Below are 17,340 nucleotides of genomic sequence, written 5' to 3'. Positions count from 1 at the left end.
AAATTATGCTGACATAAGCTGTAGTGTAGACAGCCTTATGCTGCTTTTGTCACCTCTGATGCTGCAATGTCAAAGCCTTTTCAGTAGCCAACTTTTGACACTTCTTTTCTATGCCTCCCAGGCACTCCCTGTAAAACAACGAATATAGTAGTAGACAATGATTCAGATGGTCCCTTAGTCCCATCTTCTACAGTGTGGGTGGAATTTCAACTGATTACCATAGTCTGGGCCCAATTAAGTCAGGTTTTTAGGTCTTCCCTCAAATGTGACTTGTTCTTCTCAGTATCTCCCTAACCATGGTATGATTCTATTAAAAAAAGCAGCTGGAATTGTCCATGGCCTAGATTTAGATACAGATGATATCTTTTTCTTGCAGTTTTGGTAACATGGCACAGAGTGAATCACTGTGTGTAACTGCAGGCTGACCACCTGTGATGGAGCGCGACTCACCACTGCGGCGCTTCCTGCTGGCTGTCCGGGGAATTAGCGCTGCGCCCTCTGCTGGTGGTGTCTCACCCACTGTCACCTTTGTTGCTGGAACCACATCGCTCCCAGGACCACAGCGTCCTCTTCATGACACTGCCCTCAGGCTGTGTTCCCCCCTTCCAGGGGAACTGCAGTCCACTGTCCAGCTATCTTCTTCAGTGGCAAGCGCAGTCTACTGTTTAACCACTTGCCCAGTGGCAAGGCGCAGGGGGGAGGGACCCGGGACCACCCACTGCTCCAGGTCCCAGCCCAGGGACCCTATAAATAGCAGCCACTTACTGCATCCCCCTGAGGGGGGACTCCTCCATGGATCTGCTTGGGCCACTTCCCTGCGGCCCCAGCACCCTCTTTGCCCTAGCCTCATGGCCTCAGCCTGCAGCACCAGCCTGCAGCACTACTATGTCCAGGGTTCTTGCTGCCCTCAGCCTGCAAGGCAGCCAGTCTACCTCCCTCCTCGAGCTCCAGGGAGTAACTCCCTCTGCTCTGCCCTGCAGCCCTTCTTATATGAGCCTGCCGGGCCATATTTGGCTGCTCCTCGCAGACCCTTTCTAATTGGCTGCCTTCGGCACAGCCTCCCTAGGGCTACTTTTAATCCCTTTTCTGCTAGTGTGGGGCAGCTGACCCATCACTTTTAGTAAGTTGTCCTCTCGGGACAGTGTGTGTGCCGGGAGTTAATTTTAAGTTCAAAATGAAAAGTGGGTAGGTATATCTTGGGGCCGAATCCTGCAGGGAAGTTTGAATTTGTAAGGGCTGGAACCTAGGACTTGACACTGGAAGAGGAATCCTGTCCGACCTTCAGCGTCTTTAATATGGAACAAATCACATCCAGAAAGAACATACCCCAAAATTGGTGAGAGGCTGAAATCTAATAAATGCTAGGGCTCAGCTGCTCTCAATCAGCATAGCTTATTCGCTTCAATGGAACTACACTGACTTTCACCGGCTGAGGATCTTTCCCCAGGGCTTGAGATTTGTTTTCAATGTTTTGCCATGTTCCCGTAATGCAATTAGGGAGTTTCTATTGAGAGCAAGGATGTTCCAGTGGCTAAAACCCTAGCCAGGGACTTGGGAGACCTGGATTTGCTCCCCTGCTCTGCCACAAATTCCTGTGAAACTGAGCAAGTCACTGGGGATTTTCAAAAACCAAGGTGCCTAACTCCCACTGGTTTCCATAGGCCCTTTTAAAAAAAAAAATCGCACAATTGATTTTCCTGTGCCTCAGTTCTCCTTCTGTAACATGTGGGTAATAGCACTTCACTGGTATTAGGAGGCTAAATGTCTTAAGGATTCTCAGGTGCTTAAATAACATGATAATGAATTTCCTAAAACAGATTTTGTGCACTGTTGGAAGCGTTTACTGGGAATGTATCTTTAGAATGAGACATTAATAGCTGAGAACTTCTATGCTCTGCTTGGACACTCAAGAGATTTACAAAAGCATATGTGGCACTTAGGTGTCCAGCTCTCATTGACTTTAATAGGAGTCAGGTGCCTGTCATTTGTTCTTTGAAACAGTTTACCATAAAATCCCATGATTGTCTTTGAAATATTTGGGGCTTAACTCTGGTGCCTTGGGTCAAAATTTCCCCTCCCCACACTATGGTGTCGTTTGCTAGATAGATTTTGTCCACCTGGCTTCCAACCTTTTAGAATTAGCTGCATCTCTTTGGTGCAGTCTGTACTGTATATGATCTGCAAAATTCTTTGGGATTAATTGCACTGTATAAATGCAAGTGCTAGTTAACAACAACAATCTAATCTAACTGTAGTAAACAGGCTAGGTTCACCTTGCTTGGTAAGGGGAGTGAAAGCTACATCTCCATTCAACAACTGGCTATGGGGAGATTCAACTGTAGAGGAGGGCTGATGGCTTTTTACATTGCTGCCCCAACCTTGGGTTACAAAGGGCAGCTCTGGTTTCTATGTTGGGCTTCATAGGAATTTCATCAGTTGAGGCTGCAGAAGGGGGTGCTGAATCAGTGCATCTCCTGGCTGCCTTGGTTATGTATTCTCCCTGACCATGGCACCCACTCTACGGATTCATGGATCCCAAGGCCAGAAGCGACCATTGTGACCATCTAATCTATGGCCTGTGTTATACAGGAGGTCAGAAGTCCCCCAAAGTAATTCTTACGACACATCTTTAAGGAAAACATCCTATCTTGGTTTAAAAGGTTTTCAGTGATTGAGAATCTACCACAACCCTTGGTATATTGTTGCAATGAGTTAATTACTGTTAAATTTACACCTTATTTCCAATCTGAATTTTGTCTGGCTTCAACTTTGAGCCTGTTGGGACATGTTATACTTTCCTCTGCTACACTGAAAAGTTCATTATTAAATATTTGTCCCCCAGGTAGGTATTTATAGACTAATCAAGTCACCCCTTAATCTTCTTTGTTAAGATAGGGTTACCATATTTGCACAATCAAAAAAGAGGACACCGGGGGGGGAGGGAAGGGGGAGAGGAGCCCTGCTCTAGCCCCGTTCCTGCCCTGCCCTGCCCTGCCCCATCCACTCCTTCCCACCCCCTGACTGCCCCCCTCAGAACCCCCAACCCCCCCATCTTCTTGTCCCCTGACTGCCCCCTCCTGAGAACCCCCACTCTAACTGCCCCCCATGACCCTACCTGCCCCCTGACTGCCCCGACCCTTATCCACACCCCCACCCCATATTCACACCCCTGCCCCCAGACAGACCCCTGGGACTCCCATGCCCTATCCAACTGCTCCCTGCCCACTCAGAGGACCTCCCGACCCATCCAACCCCACCCCCCTCCCCTGACCAGGGCCGGCTTTAACAAGAGCCCAGGAATCGGGCTGCGCTCCGGCCACAGTTGCTCGGCCGGGCCGGCCGCCCTGGGGCCCGAGCCGGGCCTGAGCCGCTGGGGCCGGCACACTCGGCCGGAACCGGGGCTGCCGCCCTGGGGGCCGGGCTGGGCCGGAGCCACTGGGGTCGGAGCCGGCGTGCTCGACCGGAACCAGAGCCGCTGGGGCCGGCACCGGGCCAGCGCACTCGGCCAGAACTGGGGCCGGTGCCCCGGAGCCGCTCGGCCGGGGCCGGACTGGGCCGCGCCGCGCCTCCCCGCCCCAGCTTACTTGCTGCTGCCTGCTTGCCCCTGCTTCTTTTCAGACTTCCCGTGAAGATCTGATTTGCGGGAAGCAGGGGAGGGGGAGGAGCAGGGGGGCAGAGCGTTCAGGGGAGGGGAGGAGGGGGCCGGGGGCGTGCTAAGGCTGCAGGGGATGGGGGGAGCCAAGAAGGGGCTTTGGCTGCCGAGCGGCGCCGCTTTTCAATCTATTAATAGCCGACCGGGGGAAATCCCGGACACTTTTAGATTTTTAGAAATCCCCCCCGGATGGTTATTTATAGATTGAAAAGCCAGACATGTCCAGGGAAATCCGGACATATGGTAGCCCTAGTTAAGACAAATGGAATAAGATCTTTGAGTCTATCAAAGATGGCAGATTTTAATTGTTCTTGTGACTCTTCTCTGAACAATCTAATTTTTCAACGTTCCTCTTGAATTGTGAATACAAGAGTCCACCAGCAGTCACACCAATGCCAAACACAGAGGTAAAATAACCTCTACTCCTACTTGAAATTCCCCTGTGTTCATACATCCAAGGATCACATTAGCCCTTTTGGCCACCGCATTACACTGGGAGCTCATGTTCAGCTGATTTTTCCATCAGGAGTCTGAAATTTTTTTCAGACACGCTGCATCCCAGAACAGAGTCCCTCATCCTGTAAGTAAAGCCTACATTCTTTGTTCCTAAATGTTTACATGTATCTGTATTAATTTACCTGTATCAGTTTACAAGTGATCCAGGTCGCTCTACTACTATTTACTACACCCCCAATTTTGGGGTCATCTGCAAACTTTATCAGTGATGATTTTATTTTCTTCCAAGTCATTGATAAATTGTTAACCAGTATAGAGCAAAGAACAGATCCCTGTAAGACCCCACTAGAAACACACATGCTCAATGATGATTCCCCATTTACAGTTAAATTTTGAGACCAATCAGTTAGCCAGTTTTCAATCCATTAAATGTGTACCATGTAAATTTTATATATTCTAGTTTTTTAATCAAAATGTCATGTGGTACCAAGTCAAACGCTTTACAGAAGTCTATTATGTAAACACTATTACCTTTATCAGCCTAACTTCTAATTTCAGCAAAAAAAAATGAAGTGAGTGACAGGATCTATTTTCTATAAATTCATGTTGCTTGGCATTAATTTTATTCCCCTCCTTTCATTCTTTATTAATTGAGTCCCTTATTGGCTGTTCCTTTATTATGACCAGGATCAATGTCAGACTGACCGGCCTATCACTAGCTGGGTCATCCAGTTTACCCTTTTCATGCTAGTCCCATGCAGGCCTTTCAGTAGAAGGGGAGGAGGGTGATGCACCTATCACAACCTTTGATACAGACTTTCTGCTGCTGACAGCCCTGGGCCCTGTTTTTTGCCAGCAGAAACTGTTCAGCTATGGGGTGATGTGAATCACCTCAGCAGATGGACAGGTGTAAGGTGACCAGATGTCCCATTTTTAAAGGGACAGTCCTGTTTTTTGGGACCTTTTTTATATAGGTGCCTATTAACCCCCACCCCCTGTCCTGTTTGTTCACAGTTGCTATCTGGTAACCATAGGACAGGTAGAAACAAGGGGTGAATGTATTCCCATATATGTAGGAAATACATCTCTTTGGAATCAGTAAAATTAGTAATTCTTGATATGGACAGTTACTGCAGGAGATTTATTTTACTGACCAGAATTTTAAGAAAGCAAGTATTTTTAGTAGCATTTGCACAGTTAAAGCACTGAGATTTTTCATAGATTTTTGGTTCAAAGTCATACCTCATACCATTATAGACTTCAGTGAAGCTGTGCTAGGGATGAATTCAGCCCATTCATGTCTCCTGTATGGTAGAGGTGGAGAGTCTCAAAGACAACGAGAAAAAAAGTTAGCAAACAAAATTCACTTAGAGTCTGATCCAAAGCCTACAGAATTCAATGGGCGTCTTTCCATTGACTGTAGAGGGCTTTGGACTTAACAACTCTATGATGTAAAGACTGCTCAATACATTGTTCTACAAATCTGAGAACCTGCTTGGCTTCAAATGCACAACAAGAATTCATTCAATTCCTGGACTTCCAACTTTCTGGCTTACTAGTGAGTGGGAGCTGGCAGGTTTCCCAGTTGCCGTAAAGGACCACATCCTGAATGCAGTGCCCAATAAAGAAATGATTGACTAGTGCTGGTTAGCAGGTATTGCATGGGGATTCCTGCTGGAGTATCTCCCCGGAGAGGTCGCCATAATGATGTGGAAAATGAAGGGTATGGAATGGGGATACAAAGTGAGGAGCCAGGGGAGTAAGATGGCCACAACTTGACCAGACGTATTTGTAGCTCAGTGTCATGCTTCTGCTTTGATCTCTGGCTGCTGCTGGATGCTGACACACCCACTTAGGAGACTTTTATAGAAGTTTAGCTGGTAAACTGAGGCCTGCTCATTTTTAGCACTGGCCCCTTCTCTAGGAGCTTTTCCCTTGGTGTTAGAGGTGCAGCTTTCTAGCTGGATTCTGCTTGTTGCATGAATGGCCTGAAGAAGAAATAAAGATAGTGAGGCAGTAAGGAAGTAAAAGTCCAGAAATTGTTTAGTCCCTGGCAGCAAAAAATGCTCTCCGAGCTCCCGCCCCAGAATGAGTGAACTGGAAAAATCACCTGGACTCAGCAGCTTTGCCTTGGCAGCGGCAAGCAGGTGGAAGTGGAAGTTTACTAGCTAATTTCAGCATTTGCCTGGGAACTTAAGTTGTGTTTAAAGGTGGTTTTGGGGGGGAAAAACCAATGTAATTTGCAAGATTCCTTTAAAAAATAGTTGTGTGAGGTAATGATGGAGAAATTGGTTGAGAAGGCTTGAAAGAAGTGGTTAATGTTTTTGAGTCAACACTAGAAACGTGGCAAGTGATCAGACCTCTGCTAGACTTTTTTAGCTACACAGGAAAACAGAAAATGTGGGAATTTCTTTAGAGTTAAAGAGCAACAATTTTAAGCAAAAACAATGATTTAAAAATTCAAGAACTATAGACTTTATTTAGGAAAGGAGATTTCCAAGTATTGTGCTTCATGAGGACTTAAACTCCTCTAGTAAGTTTATTTTTGCCATATGGCTGTAGGAAGAACATTTCTTTTGGCTCCATTGAATTGTCTCATTAGTACAGAATTCCTTCTCCTGATAAGTCTTTGGAGCAAATCTCTAGAATATTGTTTGTCAGCTCTTCAGATACACACTGGGTGGTTTTGGCAATTGTAAAGTAAGATTGTTTCATGGTGAAAAGGTTGTGTTGTTCCTGGACGTTCCCAGGGGAATGCAATTATTCAGCTGCCAGTTTGTCATATAAGCAGCAGATCTTAAATCTTAGTGCAGAATTCTCTCTTCGAAGCCTATGCATGTGTCATAAGTTACCACAGCAATGTATATCTTTCAATTATTCTAATAGTCATTTATTACAAACTGAGCAAAACAAGTGAAACTGGGAGAATCACCTACTCCTGAAGAACTTAGTGAACTGGGAACTTATTGATCAGATGGATAATTAGGGTTGTGAGAAATGTACCTTTATGCATCTTAAACCCTTGTATGTTAATAACTTCAATATGTGATTAGTCTCATACTATAGAAAAGGGACAGTTTAGATCATTCTAGGTCTATAGGATCTACACATAATTGTTTGCCTTTTTCCTATTTTTATCAGTAAGGCAAGACGAAGCAAAGTTACAATCACTTTAACACACAAAAGTCCAGATTCCTCCACTCAATCACACTGAGCAGTACCTTCCTAAGAAAACAGTACAATTGAAATCAGGGGTACCACTGGTGGTGGTGGGCGTTCTCAGCAAGATCTGACCCTACACTATTTTAAACTTTATTCTATGAAGTGTCAGTGTCTCGTATCTCCTTAATAGTCACTTAGGAAAGGATCATTAAAATGTAATCCTCCTCCAAAGAGGTTTGCAATGTATTAGAAATTCTAGCTAGCATCGGGCAAGTATAAGTTGCTCAGTGATGGCTGTATGGAAGCACTGTGTGAAAGGCTGAAGATCACAAACCTTCTTTTGGATTGCCAGCCAAAGCCGTTCTAAGAGTATATATCCCACAGTCTGTAAACGGATACAAAGGGGCCAGGGTATACACCTCTACCCCGATATAACGCTGTCCTTAGGAGCCAAAAAATCTTACCGCGTTATAGGTGAAACCGCATTATATCGAACTTGCTTTGATCCACCGGAGTGTTGAGCTCCCCCGCCCCCCGAGCGCTGCTTTACAGCGTTATATCCAAATTCGTGTTATATCGGGTCGTGTTATATCTGGGTAGAGTTGTATTTCCAAAAACTTCTGAACTCTTCTCACATCTGCATCAGTTACCAGACACATGAAATAGTTCCGATTTACAGATTTGTGAGGATTCGTGCACCAAAATGTAACGGGGCTGAATCTTCTCAGTATTTGGAGTCCAGAGAATAATGTGTTTAACTATATTGATTTCCCCCCTGTCTTTACCTGTCTTCCTGTTTAATAAAAGCACTTTTCCAAAACTTGCACTTAAAATTCAGTAGTGCATTAGAGGTGGCAATCTACTGTTCTTTTAAGGACAGATAATGGAAAAGCTGATGTCTAGATGGAAAAGATTTCTCATTATATAACTAGATGACTCTTAATTAGGTCATTGGGGGTAGCTTGCTGATCAGTATAAAAGTGGTGTGTAAATGACCAGAGAGGGAAGGAACAGTGCAGACAGCAGTGAATGAAGGGTTTGAGGAAAAAGGAGAAATGACTGCAAAAAAATCTCCTGAGTTGAGGATATTTAAAAGAGCCTTCTGGCAAAATCTATCCTTTTTTAACATTTAACCTAGAAGTTTGCCCTATCCGAATGTTTGCTTAGCCAAAAGAAGAGTGAATCTATGTAGCAGAAAAATAAAAACTTTCACAAGTTCCTCAGAGAATCTCCTTTTTGTATAGTTACCACTGATCTAGAAGCTGCTATTTATAAAAGGCGGAGGGGGAGAGAGAAATGGGCTAAATCCTTATGTTGGACAAAATGGTTGAGTGGTGTTTGTTAGAAATCATACTAGCTCAAAATGCAAGCAAGTTATAGTTTCAGTTCTGCACTAGGCAAAGGCCAGGCAGGCACAGTCCTTAAATTAGTCTTACTCTGCAACCTAATACTTGGCTACTGTATATTAGTGGAGAGAGTAAGAGCCAGATTCCTGAGAGCTGCAGCATGGAGGTCACAGTCCCAACCTGCTACCGTCACAACTCCCAGATTCTGTGCTGCTCCAAAGGTGGGGGGCATATTGAGACCCCCAGAGTAAGTTAGAGCAATCCGAACTCTAACTACGGCTGCCTATGGACTGCCTGTGGCACTATGGTGCTCCTGCATTGAAGGGATTCCATAGCAGGCCTTGATTGTTCCTTTAGAGCTCCTTTTCTTCACCAGAATGGCATAAAGGGGCTCCAGAGGGGCCTGTGTATGGCCCTAATTATGGGAAGGGTGCTCTTGGCCAGAGGTCTGCAGCAGATGATCCTGGCCCACATTTCCTTTCTGGATTTCCTGTTTTTAGATTGTGACCTCTAGTTCTTGAGTGTCTCAGCCGTGTGGATCTGGTTTGCTTTCTGGATTTCCTGTAGTTGGATTGAGCACTAATATTGAGCTTCTCAGAAGTGTGGATCTGGTTGATCCTTCTTAAACACATGCATAACATTAAATACTTCAGTTGTCACCTTGAAATCTATTATTAAATTTCCTTGAAAACCTACAAAGTAAACAAGCCTAACTCTTTTTAACTGCCTTGTGCCAAAGATTCTTACAGCCTGGAATCAGCCTGGCTGCCCATGCTGCACCCTTCCTGGGCTGAAGCGGTAAGGAGAGCAGTATTGCAGATGGGACCAGATTATAGATTAACAATAAGCACATTTTTTGATTAGTATTCCGTCTCTGCGTTTTCCGCCTCCCATGGATGCATTTCAGCTAGCTTCTTTTCCAGTACACTGGGCTGACATCTTCAAGGTCCTTTTTTGACAATAGCCCTTACATCTTTTTTTCTGGTCAGTACTCTGCATGACTGTTCTATGTAATAAGTACTTCCTACTTCAGGGCTTACACAAACCCAAATCACCTATATTGTTGGACCTTGTGGAGGTCAGCAGCTAAAGGCTGCCCAATTCTAAAGCAATAGGTGCCCCTTGGTAGATGCTATTGAATGCCCCGGTAGTTACCCAAGTATGCTACCTTCCAATAAGGGACGAGTGGGTCATGAAAATGCATGTGTGTGTGACCCCAAGTGTCTCAATCCATGGGCAAGGAGACAGGGAAGAAGGCATCCTTCTCTGGGTGATTGAATGATTGATAGCAAGGCTCCTGTAAATCCCCTGGGTATCATTATTATTATAGTACCTAGAGGGCCCATCCAGGATTGGGGTCCTATTGTGCTTGGCACTGTGCATACCCACAGGGAGATGCTCCCTACCCTGAGGAGCTTACAATATAAAAATAGACAAGGCAGCCATGGGGATGAGAGAAGGAAGGATTATTACCCCAGTTCCCCAGATGGAGAACAGAGGCAAAAGAGGTTAAGGGATTTTCCCCTAGACCACACGGGAAACCTTTGGCAGAACTGGTAAGGAAAGAGAAAGTGCTTAGGAATCTGGAGGGGCAAGAAATATTTTTACATCACACTGGCTCTCCTGAGCAACAACTTGGGGTGTAGCTGAGGTATTTTGTCTGACTCTTCTGCAGTGAGCTGACCTTTCCCCCCAAAGTAGTCATCCCACTGCAGAAAGTATCTGTGTCCTTCTAGTGCTTGCAGAGATTTGTTCGGCTAACGAGATCCTGATTTAGTTTTCCCCAACGCTTTCCTTCATTTTTGTCTAAACTTAATTCCCTGTCTATTGTTTTATCCTGACGAGATCAGCTCTGGCATGGCATTTCCCTATACCTGAAGTCCTCACAAGTAGTATATCAGGTCCCTTGTGTCAGCAACAGGGACTGGAGCTTGTGGATGATGAATTGGGAGGGCCGGCTGAGAGATCAGTTCCCATGGAGCACCCTATCTGACTCTCCCAAACTTCAGTGCTGCTTCTCCCCAGGCTTTTGATTGAAAAATTCTCCAGCGATTTGTTTTCCTAGCCTCCATTTGCTCCTTTATGGCTATGGCAGTTAGAGGCAAAGTTACTGCTCCAGTCAGAAGATTGAGGGCAGTTTTTGTCCTGGAGTCATTGTTGTAAGTGGGACTGTAGTTGTCTGAGCCCCTCTGGCCCTGCAGGAAAAGGCTTGAGGGGGACACACAAAACACAGAAATGACAAACCACATTTCATTGGGTAACCCTGACTGGGAGTACAGTGGCTGAAAAGTCCATCCTCAACCCACTGTGCCTACATATTTCTGGAAGTACGATTAGGAAAATCACCTAGTTTGGGAGAAATTCTACAGAAGTTAGACAGTGTTATAGAAATGGATAGTCAGGTATTATTATTGGAGCCCCCGTTTCAGACCAGGACACCATTGTGCCAGGCACTGTCCAAACACCGAACAAAAAGTACTTGTCCAAAGAGCTTACAATCGCCGTATATGACAAGAGACAACAGATGGACACAGACAGACAGGAGAACAAGGAAATAAGACAGTATTGGTCATAAATAATATTTGTAAATTATTTTGCCTTGCTGGGATTAATCAGACCCATCATGTTACTTTAGCATAAGCTGTTGTGGCTTAATATTTTCTTTTTTGGCTGTTTTGCATTAGTGTTAAAAATGTGGGGTGGAAAGAGAAAAATGTCTCATGAGAAACAAGAAATGCAAAGGGGGGGGGAACGCTTTGTTTGTAAGTGCATCAGACTCTGAGAAAGTACATAATCCATGGATCATTGGCACGATCAACTGTAATGGCTCTAGAAGAGCCATTGTGTTAATGTAGCTGATGAGCACGGATGCTGCCTCTGCATACTAAAAATCCTTATGTAAATCTGACCACAGTGTAGATACTATGTCAGTGTGGCAAGCAGTTGTTATTGAAATAAAGAACACTGATGGTAAATTTGGTTTAAAATGCAGAAGTGATTAGTCTAAAATATAATTAACTAATTGTTTGCAAGAATTCCTTTTTTTAAAAAAAGAGCCATTGATGATTGATAAAACCAGCAACTCTTGTGGGAATGACCCACAGATTAAATATCTTCCTCAAGACCACAGATGTACAGAGTGACTTTCATATGTGCTTAAGTGACTTAGGAGCACAAGTCTCATTGGCTTTCAATGGAACCTGTGCCCCTAAACCTGTAATTGTTATACTTTGGAATAGAATATGGGACTTCCTGATTCTTCATCCCACGCTTAAAATGTCAGCCCACACCTGTCTCAAATACATTTTAATAGTATATAAATCAGTGGTCACCAACCAGTAGATCGCAATCAACTGGTCGATCACGAAGCCTCTGCCAGTTGATTGCAGTCTCTGGTCGCTAAAAGTCCAGTGTCGCAGCAGGGCTAGGGCAGGCTCCCTGCCTACCCTGGCCTCACACCACTCCCAGAACCAGTTGGAACGTCTTTGCATGGGGCAGGGGGCTGGTGGTCTCCACGTGCTGCTTCTGCCTGTAGGCACCGCCCCTGGAGCTCCCATTGGCCAGGAATGGGGAACTGCAGCCAATGGGAGCTGTGGGGGCAGTGCCTGCAGGGAGGGGAAGCACAGGGAGACCCATGCCCCCCCAGGGGCTGCAGGGACGTGCCAGCAGCTGCTGGGAGTGGCATGAGGCCAGGGCAGGGAAGGAGCCTGCCTTAGCCTTGCTATGCTGCCCACCAGGAGCAGCCCAAGGGATGTGCTGCTTGGTAGGAGCCTGCACCCATCCTGCACTCCAACCCCCTGCCCCAGATCTGAGCCCCCTCCTGGAGCCAGCACCCCATACTCCCTCCTGCACCTAAACTCCCTCCCAGAGCTTGCACCCCAAGCCCCTGCCCCAGGCTCAGCCCAGAGCCCGCCCGCGCCCCCACCCCCTGCTCCAGCCCAGTGAACGTGAGTAAGGGTTGGGGGGAGAGCGACCAAGGGAGGGGGGATGGAATGAGCAGGGCAGGGCCTTGGGGAAGGGGCGGGGTAGATCCTGGGTTGCACTTACATTCAAAAAGATCTCGTGCTTCAAAAGGTTGGAGACCACTGCTGTAGGTAGTAGCCTCCTACTGCCTCTCCTTAACTTCTGTCAATGCTGCTTTAATTCCCTGGGCCGCTCCCCCAGCACCACCTTCACCATCTTCTCAGTGTAAATGGTAATACCCACAATTCCTTTGTTTCCCTGTATGTGTGCGGTTAGAGGGCTAACTAATGGCAGAAATTGTTTAGATTATCTTGGACATTGGTTTGTGCAACAAAGGTAGAAACCATAAATATACACTCTCCCTATGCTGACACTAAAATATTGTGGTGATGTGGTTGGTGACAATATGCTGTCCTTCCTAGAGGTTTTCTCCTCGTCTATAGTGGTTTTTATATAAATTTACGTAATTCCTTAGTGTATTTCCTATTTCTTCTTCCTATTTCTTAACTTTCCTAAAGTCAAAATGTGTGTGTTTCTAGGCTAAACCCTACAGTTATACAAACTGTTATATTCATAGTCTGACCTCCTGTATAACACAGGCCATAGAACTTCCCTGACTTAATTCCTCTTTGAACTACAGTGGATCTTTTAGAAAAAGATCCAATCTTGCTTTTAAAATGTCCAGTGATGGAGAATCCACCACAACCCTTGGTAAATTGTTCCAATGGTTAATTATCCTCACTGCTAAAAATGTGTGCCTTATTTCTAGTTTGAAATTGTCTAGCTTCAGCTTCCAGGCATTGGATCTTGTTACAACCTTGTCTGCTAGACTGAAGAGCCATCTATTCTCAAACTTTTCTTCCTCATGTAGGTACTTATAGACTATGATCAAGTCACCCCTTAACCTTCTCTTTGAGAAGCTAAACAGATTGATCTCCTTGAGTCTATCACTAGAAGACCTGTCTTCCAATCCTTTAATCATTCTCTTGGCTCTCCTCTGAACCCTCTCCAGCTTATCAACATCTTTCTTGAGTTGTGGACCCCTGAACTAGACACAGTATTGCAGTAGCAGTTGCAGCGGTGCCAAATACAGAGGTAACATAGCCTCCCTTCTCCTACTTGAGACTCCCCTATTTATACATCTAAGGATTTATTGGCTCATTTGGCTACAGCATCATATTGGAAGCTCATATTCAGCTGATTATCCACCATGACCCCAAATTCTTTCCAGAGTCACTGCTTCCGATGATAGTCCCCCATCCTGTAATCATGGCCTACATTCTTTGTTTCTGGATGTATTGATATTATTCTAATAGATTTTTGTATGTAAGGGAAACTATAGGGGTCTGTGGCCATCCACCCCCTGTCAGTCTTGGAGGGTCACAACGCCTCCTCACTACTGTGTGTCTATAAATGCAATGCTCAATGGGAAATTAGCAATCTCAGGGCTCTGGCCCTCTGGGCAGGACAGAGCAACAAGCAGTCTATCACCTGGCCTCCTGGCTCAGGCAGACAAATGCAGGCCTCTTGGCTTAAGGTGGATAGGCAGCCATCCCAGGGGTGGGGTTGGCCGCAGGGGTAGGGGACCCAGACCCGCCCTACTCTACTGGGTTCCAGCCCAGGGCCCTAATATTGGTGGATGGTTCCACCACTGGGTCAGCGAGGATCGCACTGAAACACAATGACCTGAACTCTGGCAACACAACCAGACTATTGTCAGGTGTCCTTGGGCTACTTACACTCAGAAGGGATAGTAGCATCTCTGTTTCCTGGGATTCTTCCGTCTCCCCAGAGAACACAACCAGCTCCTCTGGGTACTGGTCAGTCGGCATCCCAGCACCTTCTCAGGGTCCTTGGTGTGGCAGAGTTCCGTCTCAGGCGCAGGGCTCTGCAGCCAGCAAGAGAAGTCTGCTTCCTTCTCCGGCTCCTGCCCAACTGAGCTGCAGGGCCCATCTTTTAAACTTCCTGTCCTGCCCCTCTGCTTCTGGCAGGAGAGGTGGGTGTGGCTTGTCTGGCTCCGACGACCGGGGGTGGAGAGTGGTTCCTCCCCATCAGTCTTGGAGGGAGGCCACACCCCCTCACTACAGAAACCACTCATTAAGCTAAGTAGAAATAAACCCGAAGTGTTATGATTGCAATTAAAGAGTGTCATAAATTGAAATCTTTTATTTTTTAAATGAAGAGTGGGCAAAAATAAGATTTAGCTATAATAAAGATATAAATACATTTGAGACTACTGAGTGATCCCCTTTCTTTTCAGTTCTCTTTACTACCTTCCATTCTACCGGCATGAGAAATTTACCATTATAAACAGAGATCAAAAGCTGATGCATGAGTTACCCTGGGCGGGAGAGTTACCTTGGCAGCAGAGAGCTCTAGTCAATTATGTCTAAACTAATTAGAGCTACAAAGACATTATAGCATAATGAAAAAATAACCATTGCAATGTCATTCATAGCACCTTTTGGACTTTATATTAAACTTTGGTTTATCAGTGCTGATTTTATGATGTTCCCCATTCGTTTTCAAAGTTCTGATCATAGTGGGGTAATTTCACCCTACTCTAAAAGAAGCAATGGGTAAATTTGATTAAACTGGGCAAATGTAGAAAAGGAACTATATTTCTATAGTTCGAGAATAAAAATAGGCTTCTTGCCCAAATTCTAGGCCTGCCACCAATTTTTTAAGATTGTATTTCCTCCCATCCTAAAGTATCCCAGGGACTCCACTATTCCAATAACATTTCATTACTTCCAACAAAAATGGGACCTAATCAACAGCATCTCAATGCCTTTGGGAGAGTTCTACTCCCTTGACTAGTTGAAATTGCTTAGCAAGAAATTCACATACCCTTCCTGTTTTTTTTATTTTTGTTTATTTTTCACAGGAAGGGACTCTGGATATATGTGTGTGGAATACTCAGGAAGAGGAACCTGATGGGTTTTATTCCATTTGGGGGGAGAGTACAGCTTTGCCCCCCGACCCCCAACCATCATGGCAAGAGTTGGGATGATCTATACACAGAATCTGCAGATCTCCCGAGATCAATATGACACAAGACCCATCCATATGGAGGCCCTGTCTGCCTCTGCACTGGGTATAGGGCTTCTTGGCCTCCCTGTTTGGAGCGGAGACTTCACTAGAGCTCTGAGAAAACAGCTGCTGGGGAACATTTTAAGTAGGGTTAGGCAGCATGGAAGGAACTCCATGCAAAGCAACGCCACTTCAGGTTGCATGAACTTTTCAGCAGACTTACTGCTGGTGGCCAAGAGTATATCCCAAAGAATCCTCAGATCAGACTAACTCTTCCCTGAATCCTGAAGTTGGTCCTATGCACAGTGCTATTACAATGGTGAATAGGAAGCAGTGGTATTTGCGTGGGTGGATATAGGGGTGTAAGCAAGAATGATTTCACAGGACTGCTTAGAAATGCATGCAGCCTCTGGTTAGTTTAATACAGACAGGAAACTGCTGGATCACACTGAGCCGTGACACTAATGGACATATCTTTCATTGACTTGTATGGGAGTTGTACTCATTTATGCCAGGGCTGACTTTGGTCCATATTCTTTCAAGAGCAATAATAAAAATAGTGTGTGCTCTTTAAGAGGAATTTAAGTTGCTACTTTAAAGCTTTTTATTTGTATAAATTTTTTAACCTTCCCTGGCTGTTTTACTTTATTGTTTCTGTCTTTTAACCTTTGTTTTTCTTTAATTTTTTACTCTAAGCATTCCCTTTTTCCTTCTGGAGCCCACATCTTTTAGTCTTGCCCAGAGGCAGAAAGATTAATAGTGTCAAAACCAAAAGGGAAACCTACTTTGAACAGCCAGTTACCGGAAAGCAATGTTTGATGCATGATAGCTTAGTGCCTTGGAAGATTATTCTAACACTATAATGCATTGAGTGATAGAATGTTAATTACATACAGATTCATTATCGCCATGAAATGAATTTTTTGAACATATAAAATGTAAATATAATGTGTAAATTTAGAATTCAACAATACAAGTTTTAGCTTCATATTTTTGCACCTCTGTCAACTAGTCTCATTATTCATGTTTCTTATTATTTTATTTGAGGACAAAATGGAACAATGTATTTATTATTCATGATGTGAGATATTGCTTTCTTATTTGTCTCTATTGCTGTTTAACTCTTTTTGTGATGTAGGTCTAGCATAACTGCCATTAGTTGTAATCTAACATGTCATCCCCCATTGGTAGAATGGAAAATCTTGTCTCCCATCAAGAAACCTGTAAATATCTAGATCATTTTTAAAAAGCTGGATTGGATGCACAGATCCAGTTTTCTCTGGAATGTGACTAGCTCAGCTAGCCAGCAGGGTGTAGTTGTCTTTGTTTAGGATGGGTAGACAAAGCATGCTAAAAGCATTCTCCTGGCAATAATATTGCTAAGGTTATGTTTAGATTTATAAGCCTTGAATCAAAACTGCCTGACATATTGGCATTGGAACCTGAGTCCTTAGCCAGATTTCATGGCTCACTCCTTTATCATCACAGGCCAAAACACAACCCTAGAGCCAATGCATACACATACCTCCTCAACTGTTGGGTGTTCAACTTGTTCAGATCAAGTAGTACAGATTGGGGGCATCCCTAATTTTTAATATAGTATTTTTCTTGGCATTGTGGAGAAATAACTGGCCTATAACTGTTTCTCCCCTTCCTGTTTCTTAAGATTCGTGCTATTATTCACTCTTCTTCCATCCTCTGGTACCTTACCTGTTCTTCATGAGGTCT

The sequence above is a fragment of the Terrapene carolina genome, unplaced genomic scaffold (genome assembly GCF_002925995.2).
Source record: "Terrapene carolina triunguis isolate 2854851 unplaced genomic scaffold, T_m_triunguis-2.0 Scaffold89, whole genome shotgun sequence".
In the NCBI taxonomy this organism is placed as follows: Eukaryota; Metazoa; Chordata; order Testudines; family Emydidae; genus Terrapene; species Terrapene triunguis.
This window is presented reverse-complemented; position numbering follows the sequence as displayed.